Here is a 16,110-nt window from a genome sequence, read left to right as displayed (position 1 = left end):
TGAGAGGTTCCTTGCTTCTACCAAAATAGGTCTTGGAATCAGCTGTAGTACTTTTTCTCTATTCATCAAATTTTTTCCAACTGATCTACAACACAATCAATTTAACATAGACTTTGCTTTATGTCCTCCTTCTAAACTTGCTTCCACCTCTCTTACCTTCAGGTTTGACAATGAATATTTCCCGTTTCATGCTTTTTTGTAAAGTAAACTCTTGTCTGCATTACCTTCCACTTCCCCTTGAACACAGATGTCAGTAGTCAGATGACATTGCTTACCTACTCATGCCAAATATATCTGGGTAATATAGTGCTAGTCCATTCAGAGTTAAAAAAACAACTACCTAACCTGGATCCCAAAAATGCTATTTGCCCATTGCACCAGTTAATTGCGGAATGATACAGGACTCCTTAAAACATATCTCTACCATATGAGGTTAAAAAGCCAGGTCCTGCATCTATTTTGTTAAATGGTTTAAATTAAAGTATGAAGACAACAGCTATAAGCAGGCCGCAATAGCTCAGTTGGGAGAGCGTTAGACTGAAGATCTACAGGTCCCTGGTTCAATCCCGGGTTTCGGCACAGTTGAGATGTTCCTTGCTTCTAACAAAATAGGTCTTGGAATCAGCTGTAGTACTTTTTTCTCTATCAACATTTTTATCAACTGATCTACAAAATGATCAATTCAACATAGACTTTGCTTTCTTTCCTCCTTTTAAACTTTCTTCCACCTATCTTGCCTTCAGGTTTGACAATGAATGTTTCCCATTTCGTCCTTTTTTGTAAAGTAAACTCTTGTCTGCATCACATTCCACTTCCCCTTGAACACAGATGTCAGTAGTCAGATGACATTGCTTACCTACTCATGCCAAATATATCTAGGTAATATAGTGCTAGTCCATTCAGAGTTAAAACAACAACTACGTAACCTGGATCCCAAAAATGCTATTTACCCATTGCACCAGTTAACTGGGGAATGATACAGGACTCCTTAAAACATATCTCTACCATATGCGGTTAAAAATCCAGGTCCTGCATCTATTTTGTTAAATGGTTCAAATTAAAGTATGAAGACACCAGCTATCAGAAGGCCGAAATAGCTCAGTTGGGAGAGCGTTAGACTGAAGATCTAAAGGTCCCTGGTTCAATCCCGGGTTTCGGCACAGTTGAGAGGTTCCTTGCTTCTAACAAAATAGGTCTTGGAATCAGCTGTAGTACTTTTTCTCTATTCATCAAATTTTTTCCAACTGATCTACAACACAATCAATTTAACATAAACTTTGCTTTATGTCCTCCTTCTAAACTTGCTTCCACCTCTCTTACCTTCAGGTTTGACAATGAATATTTCCCATTTCATGCTTTTTTGTAAAGTAAACTCTTGTCTGCATTACCTTCCACTTCCCCTTGAACACAGATGTCAGTAGTCAGATGACATTGCTTACCTACTCATGCCAAATATATCTAGGTAATATAGTGCTAGTCCATTCAGAGTTAAAAAAACAACTACCTAACCTGGATCCCAAAAATGCTATTTACCCATTGCACCAGTTAACTGGGGAATGATACAGGACTCCTTAAAACATATCTCTACCATATGAGGTTAAAAATCCAGGTCCTGCATCTATTTTGTTAAATGGTTCAAATTAAAGTATGAAGACCCCAGCTATCAGAAGGCCGAAATAGCTCAGTTGGGAGAGCGTTAGACTGAAGATCTAAAGGTCCCTGGTTCAATCCCGGGTTTCGGCACAGTTGAGAGGTTCCTTGCTTCTATGAAATAGTTCTTGGAATCAGCTGTAGTACTTTTTCTCTATTCATCAAATTTGTTCCAACTGATCTACAACACAATCAATTTAACATAGACTTTGCTTTATGTCCTCCTTCTAAACTTGCTTCCACCTCTCTTACCTTCAGGTTTGACAATGAATATTTCCCATTTCATGTTTTTTTGTAAAGTAAACTCTTGTCTGCATTACCTTCCACTTCCCCTTGAACACAGATGTCAGTAGTCAGATGACATTGCTTACCTACTCATGCCAAATATATCTGGGTAATATAGTGCTAGTCCATTCAGAGTTAAAAAAAAACTACCTAACCTGGATCCCAAAAATGCTATTTACCCATTGCACCAGTTAATTGCGGAATGATACAGGACTCCTTAAAACATATCTCTACCATATGAGGTTAAAAATCCAGGTCCTGCATCTATTTTGTTAAATGGTTTAAATTAAAGTATGAAGACCACAGCTATAAGCAGGCCGAAATAGCTCAGTTGGGAGAGCGTTAGACTGAAGATCTAAAGGTCCCTGGTTCAATCCCGGGTTTTGGCACAGTTGAGAGGTTCCTTGCTTCTACCAAAATAGGTCTTGGAATCAGCTGTAGTACTTTTTCTCTATTCATCAAATTTTTTCCAACTGATCTACAACACAATCAATTTAACATAGACTTTGCTTTATGTCCTCCTTCTAAACTTGCTTCCACCTCTCTTACCTTCAGGTTTGACAATGAATATTTCCCGTTTCATGCTTTTTTGTAAAGTAAACTCTTGTCTGCATTACCTTCCACTTCCCCTTGAACACAGATGTCAGTAGTCAGATGACATTGCTTACCTACTCATGCCAAATATATCTGGGTAATATAGTGCTAGTCCATTCAGAGTTAAAAAAACAACTACCTAACCTGGATCCCAAAAATGCTATTTGCCCATTGCACCAGTTAATTGCGGAATGATACAGGACTCCTTAAAACATATCTCTACCATATGAGGTTAAAAAGCCAGGTCCTGCATCTATTTTGTTAAATGGTTTAAATTAAAGTATGAAGACAACAGCTATAAGCAGGCCGCAATAGCTCAGTTGGGAGAGCGTTAGACTGAAGATCTACAGGTCCCTGGTTCAATCCCGGGTTTCGGCACAGTTGAGATGTTCCTTGCTTCTAACAAAATAGGTCTTGGAATCAGCTGTAGTACTTTTTTCTCTATCAACATTTTTATCAACTGATCTACAAAATGATCAATTCAACATAGACTTTGCTTTCTTTCCTCCTTTTAAACTTTCTTCCACCTATCTTGCCTTCAGGTTTGACAATGAATGTTTCCCATTTCGTCCTTTTTTGTAAAGTAAACTCTTGTCTGCATCACATTCCACTTCCCCTTGAACACAGATGTCAGTAGTCAGATGACATTGCTTACCTACTCATGCCAAATATATCTAGGTAATATAGTGCTAGTCCATTCAGAGTTAAAACAACAACTACGTAACCTGGATCCCAAAAATGCTATTTACCCATTGCACCAGTTAACTGGGGAATGATACAGGACTCCTTAAAACATATCTCTACCATATGCGGTTAAAAATCCAGGTCCTGCATCTATTTTGTTAAATGGTTCAAATTAAAGTATGAAGACACCAGCTATCAGAAGGCCGAAATAGCTCAGTTGGGAGAGCGTTAGACTGAAGATCTAAAGGTCCCTGGTTCAATCCCGGGTTTCGGCACAGTTGAGAGGTTCCTTGCTTCTAACAAAATAGGTCTTGGAATCAGCTGTAGTACTTTTTCTCTATTCATCAAATTTTTTCCAACTGATCTACAACACAATCAATTTAACATAAACTTTGCTTTATGTCCTCCTTCTAAACTTGCTTCCACCTCTCTTACCTTCAGGTTTGACAATGAATATTTCCCATTTCATGCTTTTTTGTAAAGTAAACTCTTGTCTGCATTACCTTCCACTTCCCCTTGAACACAGATGTCAGTAGTCAGATGACATTGCTTACCTACTCATGCCAAATATATCTAGGTAATATAGTGCTAGTCCATTCAGAGTTAAAAAAACAACTACCTAACCTGGATCCCAAAAATGCTATTTACCCATTGCACCAGTTAACTGGGGAATGATACAGGACTCCTTAAAACATATCTCTACCATATGAGGTTAAAAATCCAGGTCCTGCATCTATTTTGTTAAATGGTTCAAATTAAAGTATGAAGACCCCAGCTATCAGAAGGCCGAAATAGCTCAGTTGGGAGAGCGTTAGACTGAAGATCTAAAGGTCCCTGGTTCAATCCCGGGTTTCGGCACAGTTGAGAGGTTCCTTGCTTCTATGAAATAGTTCTTGGAATCAGCTGTAGTACTTTTTCTCTATTCATCAAATTTGTTCCAACTGATCTACAACACAATCAATTTAACATAGACTTTGCTTTATGTCCTCCTTCTAAACTTGCTTCCACCTCTCTTACCTTCAGGTTTGACAATGAATATTTCCCATTTCATGTTTTTTTGTAAAGTAAACTCTTGTCTGCATTACCTTCCACTTCCCCTTGAACACAGATGTCAGTAGTCAGATGACATTGCTTACCTACTCATGCCAAATATATCTGGGTAATATAGTGCTAGTCCATTCAGAGTTAAAAAAACAACTACCTAACCTGGATCCCAAAAATGCTATTTACCCATTGCACCAGTTAACTGGGGAATGATACAGGACTCCTTAAAACATATCTCTACCATATGAGGTAAAAATCCAGGTCCTGCATCTATTTTGTTAAATGGTTCAAATTAAAGTATGAAGACCCCAGCTATCAGAAGGCCGAAATATCTCAGTTGGGAGAGCGTCAGACTGAAGATCTAAAGGTCCCTGGTTCAATCCCGGGTTTCGTCACAGTTGAGAGGTTCCTTGCTTCTAACAAAATAGGTCTTGGAATCAGCTGTAATACTTTTTCTCTATTCATCAAATTTTTTCCAACTGATCTACAACACAATCAATTTAACATAGACTTTGCTTTATGTCCTCCTTCTAAACTTGCTTCCACCTCTCTTACCTTCAGGTTTGACAATTAATATATCCCATTTCATGCTTTTTTGTAAAGTAAACTCTTGTCTGCATTACCTTCCACTTCCCCTTGAACACAGATGTCAGTAGTCAGATGACATTGCTTACCTACTCATGCCAAATATATCTGGGTAATATAGTGCTAGTCCATTCAGAGTTAAAAAAACAACTACCTAACCTGGATCCCAAAAATGCTATTTACCCATTGCACCAGTTAATTGCGGAATGATACAGGACTCCTTAAAACATATCTCTACCATATGAGGTTAAAAATCCAGGTCCTGCATCTATTTTGTTAAATGGTTTAAATTAAAGTATGAAGACCACAGCTATAAGCAGGCCGCAATAGCTCAGTTGGGAGAGCGTTAGACTGAAGATCTAAAGGTCCCAGGTTCAATCCTGGGTTTCTGCACAGTTGAGAGGTTCCTTGCTTCTAACAAAATAGGTCTTGGAATCAGCTGTAGTACTTTTTTCTCTATCAACATTTTTATCAACTGATCTACAAAATGATCAATTCAACATAGACTTTGCTTTCTGTCCTCCTTTTAAACTTTCTTCCACCTATCTTGCCTTCAGGTTTGACAATGAATGTTTCCCATTTCGTCCTTTTTTGTAAAGTAAACTCTTGTCTGCATCACATTCCACTTCCCCTTGAACACAGATGTCAGTAGTCAGATGACATTGCTTACCTACTCATGCCAAATATATCTAGATAATATAGTGCTAGTCCATTCAGAGTTAAAAAAACAACTACCTAACCTGGATCCCAAAAATGCTATTTACCCATTGCACCAGTTAACTGGGGAATGATACAGGACTCCTTAAAACATATCTCTACCATATGAGGTTAAAAATCCAGGTCCTGCATCTATTTTGTTAAATGGTTCAAATTAAAGTATGAAGACCCCAGCTATCAGAAGGCTGAAATAGCTCAGTTGGGAGAGCGTTAGACTGAAGATCTAAAGGTCCCTGGTTCAATCCCGTGTTTCGGCACAGTTGAGAGGTTCCTTGCTTCTAACAAAATAGGTCTTGGAATCAGCTGTAGTACTTTTTCTCTATTCATCAAATTTTTTCCAACTGATCTACAACACAATCAATTTAACATAAACTTTGCTTTATGTCCTCCTTCTAAACTTGCTTCCACCTCTCTTACCTTCAGGTTTGACAATGAATATTTCCCATTTCATGCTTTTTTGTAAAGTAAACTCTTGTCTGCATTACCTTCCACTTCCCCTTGAACACAGATGTCAGTAGTCAGATGACATTGCTTACCTACTCATGCCAAATATATCTAGGTAATATAGTGCTAGTCCATTCAGAGTTAAAAAAACAACTACCTAACCTGGATCCCAAAAATGCTATTTACCCATTGCACCAGTTAACTGGGGAATGATACAGGACTCCTTAAAACATATCTCTACCATATGAGGTTAAAAATCCAGGTCCTGCATCTATTCTGTTAAATGGTTCAAATTAAAGTATGAAGACCCCAGCTATCAGAAGGCCGAAATAGCTCAGTTGGGAGAGCGTTAGACTGAAGATCTAAAGGTCCCTGGTTCAATCCCGGGTTTCGGCACAGTTGAGAGGTTCCTTGCTTCTAACAAAATAGTTCTTGGAATCAGCTGTAGTACTTTTTCTCTATTCATCAATTTTTTTCCAACTGATCTACAACACAATCAATTTAACATAGACTTTGCTTTATGTCCTCCTTCTAAACTTGCTTCCACCTCTCTTACCTTCAGGTTTGACAATGAATATTTCCCATTTCATGCTTTTTTGTAAAGTAAACTCTTGTCTGCATTACCTTCCACTTCCCCTTGAACACAGATGTCAGTAGTCAGATGACATTGCTTACCTACTCATGCCAAATATATCTGGGTAATATAGTGCTAGTCCATTCAGAGTTAAAAAAAAAACTACCTAACCTGGATCCCAAAAATGCTATTTACCCATTGCACCAGTTAACTGGGGAATGATACAGGACTCCTTAAAACATATCTCTACCATATGAGGTTAAAAATCCAGGTCCTGCATCTATTCTGTTAAATGGTTCAAATTGAAGTATGAAGACCCCAGCTATCAGAAGGCCGAAATAGCTCAGTTGGGAGAGCGTTAGACTGAAGATCTAAAGGTCCCTGGTTCAATCCCGGGTTTCGGCACAGTTGAGAGGTTCCTTGCTTCTAACAAAATAGTTCTTGGAATCAGCTGTAGTTCTTTTTCTCTATTCATCAATTTTTTTCCAACTGATCTACAACACAATCAATTTAACATAGACTTTGCTTTATGTCCTCCTTCTAAACTTGCTTCCACCTCTCTTACCTTCAGGTTTGACAATGAATATTTCCCATTTCATGCTTTTTTGTAAAGTAAACTCTTGTCTGCATTACCTTCCACTTCCCCTTGAACACAGATGTCAGTAGTCAGATGACATTGCTTACCTACTCATGCCAAATATATCTGGGTAATATAGTGCTAGTCCATTCAGAGTTAAAAAAACAACTACCTAACCTGGATCCCAAAAATGCTATTTACCCATTGCACCAGTTAATTGCGGAATGATACAGGACTCCTTAAAACATATCTCTACCATATGAGGTTAAAAATCCAGGTCCTGCATCTATTTTGTTAAATGGTTTAAATTAAAGTATGAAGACCACAGCTAGAAGCAGGCCGAAATAGCTCAGTTGGGAGAGCGTTAGACTGAAGATCTAAAGGTCCCTGGTTCAATCCCGGGTTTCGGCACAGTTGAGAGGTTCCTTGCTTCTAACAAAATAGGTCTTGGAATCAGCTGTAGTACTTTTTCTCTATTCATCAATTTTTTTCCAACTGATCTACAACACAATCAATTTAACATAGACTTTGCTTTATGTCCTCCTTCTAAACTTGCTTCCACCTCTCTTACCTTCAGGTTTGACAATGAATATTTCCCATTTCATGCTTTTTTGTAAAGTAAACTCTTGTCTGCATTACCTTCCACTTCCCCTTGAACACAGATGTCAGTAGTCAGATGACATTGCTTACCTACTCATGCCAAATATATCTGGGTAATATAGTGCTAGTCCATTCAGAGTTAAAAAAACAACTACCTAACCTGGATCCCAAAAATGCTATTTGCCCATTGCACCAGTTAATTGCGGAATGATACAGGACTCCTTAAAACATATCTCTACCATATGAGGTTAGAAATCCAGGTCCTGCATCTATTTTGTTAAATGGTTCAAATTAAAGTATGAAGACCCCAGCTATCAGAAGGCCGAAATAGCTCAGTTGGGAGAGCGTTAGACTGAAGATCTAAAGGTCCCTGGTTCAATCCTGGGTTTCGGCACAGTTGAGAGGTTCCTTGCTTCTAACAAAATAGGTCTTGGAATCAGCTGTAGTTCTTTTTCTCTATTCATCAAATTTTTTCCAACTGATCTACAACACAATCAATTTAACATAGACTTTGCTTTATGTCCTCCTTCTAAACTTGCTTCCACCTCTCTTACCTTCAGGTTTGACAATGAATATTTCCCATTTCATGCTTTTTTGTAAAGTAAACTCTTGTCTGCATTACCTTCCACTTCCCCTTGAACACAGATGTCAGTAGTCAGATGACATTGCTTACCTACTCATGCCAAATATATCTGGGTAATATAGTGCTAGTCCATTCAGAGTTAAAAAAACAACTACCTAACCTGGATCCCAAAAATGCTATTTACCCATTGCACCAGTTAATTGCGGAATGATACAGGACTCCTTAAAACATATCTCTACCATATGAGGTTAAAAATCCAGGTCCTGCATCTATTTTGTTAAATGGTTTAAATTAAAGTATGAAGACCACAGCTATAAGCAGGCCGAAATAGCTCAGTTGGGAGAGCGTTAGACTGAAGATCTAAAGGTCCCTGGTTCAATCCTGGGTTTCGGCACAGTTGAGAGGTTCCTTGCTTCTAACAAAATAGGTCTTGGAATCAGCTGTAGTTCTTTTTCTCTATTCATCAATTTTTTTCCAACTGATCTACAACACAATCAATTTAACATAGACTTTGCTTTATGTCCTCCTTCTAAACTTGCTTCCACCTCTCTTACCTTCAGGTTTGACAATGAATATTTCCCATTTCATGCTTTTTTGTAAAGTAAACTCTTATCTGCATTACCTTCCACTTCCTCTTGAACACAGATGTCAGTAGTCAGATGACATTGCTTACCTACTCATGCCAAATATATCTGGGTAATATAGTGCTAGTCCATTCAGAGTTAAAAAAACAACTACCTAACCTGGATCCCAAAAATGCTATTTACCCATTGCACCAGTTAATTGCGGAATGATGCAGGACTCCTTAAAACATATCTCTACCATATGAGGTTAAAAATCCAGGTCCTGCATCTATTTTGTTAAATGGTTTAAATTAAAGTATGAAGACCACAGCTGTAAGCAGGCCGCAATATCTCAGTTGGGAGAGTGTTAGACTGAAGATCTAAAGGTCCCTGGTTCAATCCTGGGTTTTGGCACAGTTGAGAGGTTCCTTGCTTCTAACAAAATAGGTCTTGGAATCAGCTGTAGTACTTTCTTCTCTATTAACATTTTTATCAACTGATCTACAAAATGATCAATTCAACATAGACTTTGCTTTCTGTCCTCCTTTTAAACTTTCTTCCACCTATCTTGCCTTCAGGTTTGACAATGAATGTTTCCCATTTCGTCCTTTTTTGTAAAGTAAACTCTTGTCTGCATCACATTTCACTTCCCCTTGAACACAGATGTCAGTAGTCAGATGACATTGCTTACCTACTCATGCCAAATATATCTAGGTAATATAGTGCTAGTCCATTCAGAGTTAAAAAACACAACTACCTAACCTGGATCCCAAAAATGCTATTTACCCATTGCACCAGTTAATTGCGGAATGATACAGGACTCCTTAAAACATATATCTACCATATGAGGTTAAAAATCCAGGTCCTGCATCTATTTTGTTAAATGGTTTAAATTAAAGTATGAAGACCCCAGCTATCAGAAGGCCGAAATAGCTCAGTTGGGAGAGCGTTAGACTGAAGATCTAAAGGTCCCTGGTTCAATCCCGGGTTTCGGCTCAGTTGAGAGGTTCCTTGCTTCTAACAAAATGGGTTTTGGAATCAGCTGTAGTACTTTTTCTCTATTCATCAAATTTTTTCCAACTGATCTACAACACAATCAATTTAACATAGACTTTGCTTTATATCCCCCTTCTAAACTTGCTTCCACCTCTCTTACCTTCAGGTTTGACAATGAATATTTCCCATTTCATGCTTTTTTGTAAAGTAAACTCTTGTCTGCATTACCTTCCACTTCCCCTTGAACACAGATGTCAGTAGTCAGATGACATTGCTTACCTACTCATGCATAATATATCTGGGTAATATAGTGCTAGCCCATTCAGAGTTAAAAAAACAACTACCTAACCTGGATCCCAAAAATGCTGTTTACCCATTGCACCAGTTAACTGGGGAATGATACAGGACTCCTTAAAACATATCTCTACCATATGAGGTTAAAAATCCAGGTCCTGCATCTATTTTATTAAATGGTTCAAATTAAAGTATGAAGACCACAGATATCAGCAGGCCGAAATAGCTCATTTGGGAGAGTGTTAGACTGAAGATCTAAAGGTCCCTGGTTCAATCCCGGGTTTCGGCACTGTTGAGAGGTTCTTTGCTTCTAACAAAATAGGTCTTGGAATCAGCTGTAGTCCTTTTTCTGTATTCATCAAATTGTTTACAACTGATCTACAACTCAATCAATTTAACATAGACTTTGCTTTCTGTCCTCCTTCTAGACTTGCTTCCACCTCTCTTGCCTTCAGGTTTTACTATGAATGTTTCCCATGTCATGCTTTTTTGTAAAGTAAACTCTTGTCTGCATTACCTTCCACTTCCTCTTGAACACAGATGTCAGTAGTCAGATGACATTGCTTACCTACTCATGCCAAATATATCTGGGTAATATAGTGCTAGTACATTCAGAGTTAAAAAAACAACTACCTAACCTGGATCCCAAAAATGCTATTTACCCATTGCACCAGTTAATTGCGGAATGATACAGGACTCCTTAAAACATATCTCACCATATGAGGTTAAAAATCCAGGTCCTGCATCTATTTTGTTAAATGGTTCAAATTAAAGTATGAAGACCCCAGCTATCAGAAGACCGAAATAGCTCAGTTGGGAGAGCGTTAGACTGAAGATCTAAAGGTCCCTGGTTCAATCCTGGGTTTCGGCACAGTTGAGAGGTTCCTTGCTTCTAACAAAATAGTTCTTGGAATCAGCTGTAGTACTTTTTCTCTATTCATCAAATTTTTTCCAACTGATCTACAACACAATCAATTTAACATAGACTTTGCTTTATGTCCTCCTTCTAAACTTGCTTCCACCTCTCTTACCTTCAGGTTTGACAATGAATATTTCCCATTTCATGCTTTTTTGTAAAGTAAACTCTTGTCTGCATTACCTTCCACTTCCCCTTGAACACAGATGTCAGTAGTCAGATGACATTGCTTACCTACTCATGCCAAATATATCTGGGTAATATAGTGCTAGTCCATTCAGAGTTAAAAAAACAACTACCTAACCTGGATCCCATAAATGCTATTTACCCATTGCACCAGTTAACTGGGGAATGATACAGGACTCCTTAAAACATATCTCTACCATATGAGGTTAAAAATCCAGGTCCTGCATCTATTTTGTTAAATGGTTCAAATTAAAGTATGAAGACCCCAGCTATCAGAAGGCCGAAATATCTCAGTTGGGAGAGCGTCAGACTGAAGATCTAAAGGTCCCTGGTTCAATCCCGGGTTTCGTCACAGTTGAGAGGTTCCTTGCTTCTAACAAAATAGGTCTTGGAATCAGCTGTAGTACTTTTTCTCTATTCATCAAATTTTTTCCAACTGATCTACAACACAATCAATTTAACATAGACTTTGCTTTATGTCCTCCTTCTAAACTTGCTTCCACCTCTCTTACCTTCAGGTTTGACAATGAATATTTCCCATTTCATGCTTTTTTGTAAAGTAAACTCTTGTCTGCATTACCTTCCACTTCCCCTTGAACACAGATGTCAGTAGTCAGATGACATTGCTTACCTACTCATGCCAAATATATCTGGGTAATATTCTGCTAGTCCATTCAGAGTTAAAAAAACAACTACCTAACCTGGATCCCAAAAATGCTATTTACCCATTGCACCAGTTAATTGCGGAATGATACAGGACTCCTTAAAACATATCTCTACCATATGAGGTTAAAAATCCAGGTCCTGCATCTATTTTGTTAAATGGTTCAAATTAAAGTATGAAGACCACAGCTATAAGCAGGCCGCAATAGCTCAGTTGGGAGAGTGTTAGACTGAAGATCTAAAGGTCCCTGGTTCAATCCCGGGTTTCGGCACAGTTGAGAGGTTCCTTGCTTCTAACAAAATAGGTCTTGGAATCAGCTGTAGTACTTTTTCTCTATTCATCAAATTTTTTCCAACTGATCTACAACACAATCAATTTAACATAGACTTTGCTTTATGTCCTCCTTCTAAACTTGTTTCCACCTCTCTTACCTTCAGGTTTGACAATGAATATTTCCCATTTCATGCTTTTTTGTAAAGTAAACTCTTGTCTGCATTACCTTCCACTTCCCCTTGAACACAGATGTCAGTAGTCAGATGACATTGCTTACCTACTCATGCCAAATATATCTGGGTAATATAGTGCTAGTCCATTCAGAGTTAAAAAAACAACTACCTAACCTGGATCCAAAAAATGCTATTTACCCATTGTACCATTAATTGCGGAATGATACAGGACTCCTTAAAACATATCTCTACCATATGAGGTTAAAAATCCAGGTCCTGCATCTATTTTGTTAAATGGTTTAAATTAAAGTATGAAGACCACAGCTATAAGCAGGCCGAAATAGCTCAGTTGGGAGAGCCTTAGACTGAAGATGTAAAGGTCCCTGGTTCAATCCCGGGTTTCGGCACAGTTGAGAGGTTCCTTGCTTCTAACAAAATAGGTCTTGGAATCACCTGTAGTACTTTTTCTCTATTCATCAAATTTTTTCCAACTGATCTACAACACAATCAATTTAACATAGACTTTGCTTTATGTCCTCCTTCTAAACTTGCTTCCACCTCTCTTACCTTCAGGTTTGACAATTAATATTTCCCATTTCATGCTTTTTTGTAAAGTAAACTCTTGTCTGCATTACCTTCCACTTCCCCTTGAACACAGATGTCAGTAGTCAGATGACATTGCTTACCTACTCATGCCAAATATATCTGGGTAATATAGTGCTAGTCCATTCAGAGTTAAAAAAACAACTACCTAACCTGGATCCCAAGAATGCTATTTGCCCATTGCACCAGTTAATTCCGGAATGATACAGGACTCCTTAAAACATATCTCTACCATATGAGGTTAAAAATCCAGGCCCTGCATCTATTTTGTTAAATGGTTTAAATTAAAGTATGAAGACCATAGCTATAAGCAGGCTGCAATAGCTCAGTTGGGAGAGCGTTAGACTGAAGCTCTAAAGGTCCCTGGTTCAATACCGGGTTTCGGCACAGTTGAGAGGTTCCTTGCTTCTAACAAAATAGGTCTTGGAATCAGCTGTAGTACTTTTTTCTCTATCAACATTTTTATCAACTGATCTACAAAATGATCAATTCAACATAGACTTTGCTTTCTGTCCTCCTTTTAAACTTTCTTCCACCTATCTTGCCTTCAGGTTTGACAATGAATGTTTCCCATTTCGTCCTTTTTTGTAAAGTAAACTCTTGTCTGCATCACATTCCACTTCCCCTTGAACACAGATGTCAGTAGTCAGATGACATTGCTTACCTACTCATGCCAAATATATCTAGGTAATATAGTGCTAGTCCATTCAGAGTTAAAAAAACAACTACCTAACCTGGATCCCAAAAATGCTATTTGCCCATTGCACCAGTTAATTGCGGAATGATACAGGACTCCTTAAAACATATCTCTACCATATGAGGTTAAAAATCCAGGTCCTGCATCTATTTTGTTAAATGGTTTAAATTAAAGTATGAAGACCACAGCTATAAGCAGGCTGCAATAGCTCAGTTGGGAGAGCGTTAGACTGAAGATCTAAAGGTCCCTGGTTCAATCCCGGGTTTCGGCACAGTCGAGAGGTTCCTTTCTTCTAACAAAATAGGTCTTGGAATCAGCTGTAGTACTTTTTCTCTATTCATCAAATTTTTTCCAACTGATCTACAACACAATCAATTTAACATAGACTTTGCTTTATGTCCTCCTTCTAAACTTGCTTCCACCTCTCTTACCTTCAGGTTTGACAATGAATATTTCCCATTTCATGCTTTTTTGTAAAGTAAACTCTTGTCTGCATTACCTTCCACTTCCCCTTGAACACAGATGTCAGTAGTCAGCTGACATTGCTTACCTACTCATGCCAAATATATCTGGGTAATATAGTGCTAGTCCATTCAGAGTTAAAAAAACAACTACCTAACCTGGATCCCAAAAATGCTATTTACCCATTGCACCAGTTAATTGCGGAATGATACAGGACTCCTTAAAACATATATCTACCATATGAGGTTAAAAATCCAGGTCCTGTATCTATTTTGTTAAATGGTTTAAATTAAAGTGTGAAGACCACAGCTATAAGCAGGCCGAAATAGCTCAGTTGGGAGAGCGTTAGACTGAAGATCTAAAGGTCCCTGGTTCAATCCCGGGTTTCGGCACAGTTGAGAGGTTCCTTGCTTCTAACAAAATAGGTCTTGGAATCAGCTGTTGTACTTTTTCTCTATTCATCAAATTTTTTCCAACTGATCTACAACACAATCAATTTAACATAGACTTTGCTTTATGTCCTCCTTCTAAACTTGCTTCCACCTCTCTTACCTTCAGGTTTGACAATGAATATTTCCCATTTCATGCTTTTTTGTAAAGTAAACTCTTGTCTGCATTACCTTCCACTTCCCCTTGAACACAGATGTCAGTAGTCAGATGACATTGCTTACCTACTCATGCCAAATATATCTGGGTAATATAGTGCTAGTCCATTCAGAGTTAAAAAAACAACTACCTAACCTGGATCCCAAAAATGCTATTTGCCCATTGCACCAGTTAATTGCGGAATGATACAGGACTCCTTAAAACATATCTCTACCATATGAGGTTAAAAATCCAGGTCCTGCATCTATTTTGTTAAATGGTTTAAATTAAAGTATGAAGACCACAGCTGTAAGCAGGCCGCAATATCTCAGTTGGGAGAGTGTTAGACTGAAGATCTAAAGGTCCCTGGTTCAATCCTGGGTTTCGGCACAGTTGAGAGGTTCCTTGCTTCTAAAAAAATAGGTCTTGGAATCAGCTGTAGTACTTTTTTCTCTATTAACATTTTTATCAACTGATCTACAAAATGATCAATTCAACATAGACTTTGCTTTCTGTCCTCCTTTTAAACTTTCTTCCACCTATCTTGCCTTCAGGTTTGACAATGAATGTTTCCCATTTCGTCCTTTTTTGTAAAGTAAACTCTTGTCTGCATCACATTCCACTTCCCCTTGAACACAGATGTCAGTAGTCAGATGACATTGCTTACCTACTCATGCCAAATATATCTGGGTAATATAGTGCTAGTCCATTCAGAGTTAAAAAAACAACTACCTAACCTGGATCCCAAAAATGCTATTTACCCATTGCACCAGTTAACTGGGGAATGATACAGGACTCCTTAATACATATCTCTACCATATGAGGTTAAAAATCCAGGTCCAGCATCTATTTTGTTAAATGGTTCAAATTAAAGTATGAAGACCCCAGATATCAGAAGGCCGAAATAGCTCAGTTGGCAGAGTGTTAGACTGAAGATCTAAAGGTCCCTGGTTCAATCCCGGGTTTCGGCACAGTTGAGAGGTTCTTTGCTTCTAACAAAATAGGTCTTGGAATCAGCTGAAGTCCTTTTTCTGTATTCATCCAATTTTTTTTAACTGATCTACAACACAATCAATTTAACATAGACTTTGCTTGCTGTCCTCCTTCTAGACTTGCTTCCACCTCTCTTACCTTCAGGTTTGACAATGAATATTTCCCATTTCATGCTTTTTTGTAAAGTAAACTCTTGTCTGCATTACCTTCCACTTCCCCTTGAACACAGATGTCAGTAGTCAGATGACATTGCTTACCTACTCATGCCAAATATATCTGGGTAATATAGTGCTAGTACATTCAGAGTTAAAAAAACAACTACCTAACCTGGATCCCAAAAATGCTATTTGCCCATTGCACCAGTTAAT

At 38.2% G+C, this 16,110-nt stretch overlaps 10 non-coding genes across 10 annotated transcripts; all 10 read left to right on the top strand.

The window, feature by feature from the left end:
• Positions 1-1,087: 1,087 nt before the first annotated feature.
• TRNAF-GAA (transfer RNA phenylalanine (anticodon GAA)) lies at positions 1,088-1,160 on the top strand. The gene has a single exon. It is a non-coding gene; the product is annotated as a tRNA-Phe (tRNA).
• Positions 1,161-1,670: 510 nt separating this feature from the next.
• TRNAF-GAA (transfer RNA phenylalanine (anticodon GAA)) lies at positions 1,671-1,743 on the top strand. The gene has a single exon. It is a non-coding gene; the product is annotated as a tRNA-Phe (tRNA).
• Positions 1,744-2,251: 508 nt separating this feature from the next.
• Positions 2,252-2,324, top strand: TRNAF-GAA (transfer RNA phenylalanine (anticodon GAA)). Its single transcript has one exon. It is a non-coding gene; the product is annotated as a tRNA-Phe (tRNA).
• A 1,091-nt stretch (positions 2,325-3,415) lies between these two features.
• TRNAF-GAA (transfer RNA phenylalanine (anticodon GAA)) lies at positions 3,416-3,488 on the top strand. Its single transcript has one exon. It is a non-coding gene; the product is annotated as a tRNA-Phe (tRNA).
• Positions 3,489-3,998: 510 nt separating this feature from the next.
• Positions 3,999-4,071, top strand: TRNAF-GAA (transfer RNA phenylalanine (anticodon GAA)). The gene has a single exon. It is a non-coding gene; the product is annotated as a tRNA-Phe (tRNA).
• A 2,255-nt stretch (positions 4,072-6,326) lies between these two features.
• Positions 6,327-6,399, top strand: TRNAF-GAA (transfer RNA phenylalanine (anticodon GAA)). The gene has a single exon. It is a non-coding gene; the product is annotated as a tRNA-Phe (tRNA).
• Positions 6,400-6,909: 510 nt separating this feature from the next.
• Positions 6,910-6,982, top strand: TRNAF-GAA (transfer RNA phenylalanine (anticodon GAA)). The gene has a single exon. It is a non-coding gene; the product is annotated as a tRNA-Phe (tRNA).
• Positions 6,983-7,492: 510 nt separating this feature from the next.
• On the top strand, positions 7,493-7,565 carry TRNAF-GAA (transfer RNA phenylalanine (anticodon GAA)). Its single transcript has one exon. It is a non-coding gene; the product is annotated as a tRNA-Phe (tRNA).
• A 2,258-nt stretch (positions 7,566-9,823) lies between these two features.
• Positions 9,824-9,896, top strand: TRNAF-GAA (transfer RNA phenylalanine (anticodon GAA)). The gene has a single exon. It is a non-coding gene; the product is annotated as a tRNA-Phe (tRNA).
• Positions 9,897-14,483: 4,587 nt separating this feature from the next.
• On the top strand, positions 14,484-14,556 carry TRNAF-GAA (transfer RNA phenylalanine (anticodon GAA)). The gene has a single exon. It is a non-coding gene; the product is annotated as a tRNA-Phe (tRNA).
• Positions 14,557-16,110: the final 1,554 nt, after the last annotated feature.

Source organism: Lissotriton vulgaris, chromosome 8 (assembly GCF_964263255.1).
Source record: "Lissotriton vulgaris chromosome 8, aLisVul1.2, whole genome shotgun sequence".
Lineage (NCBI taxonomy): Eukaryota > Metazoa > Chordata > Amphibia > Caudata > Salamandridae > Lissotriton > Lissotriton vulgaris.
This window is presented reverse-complemented; position numbering and strand designations above follow the sequence as displayed.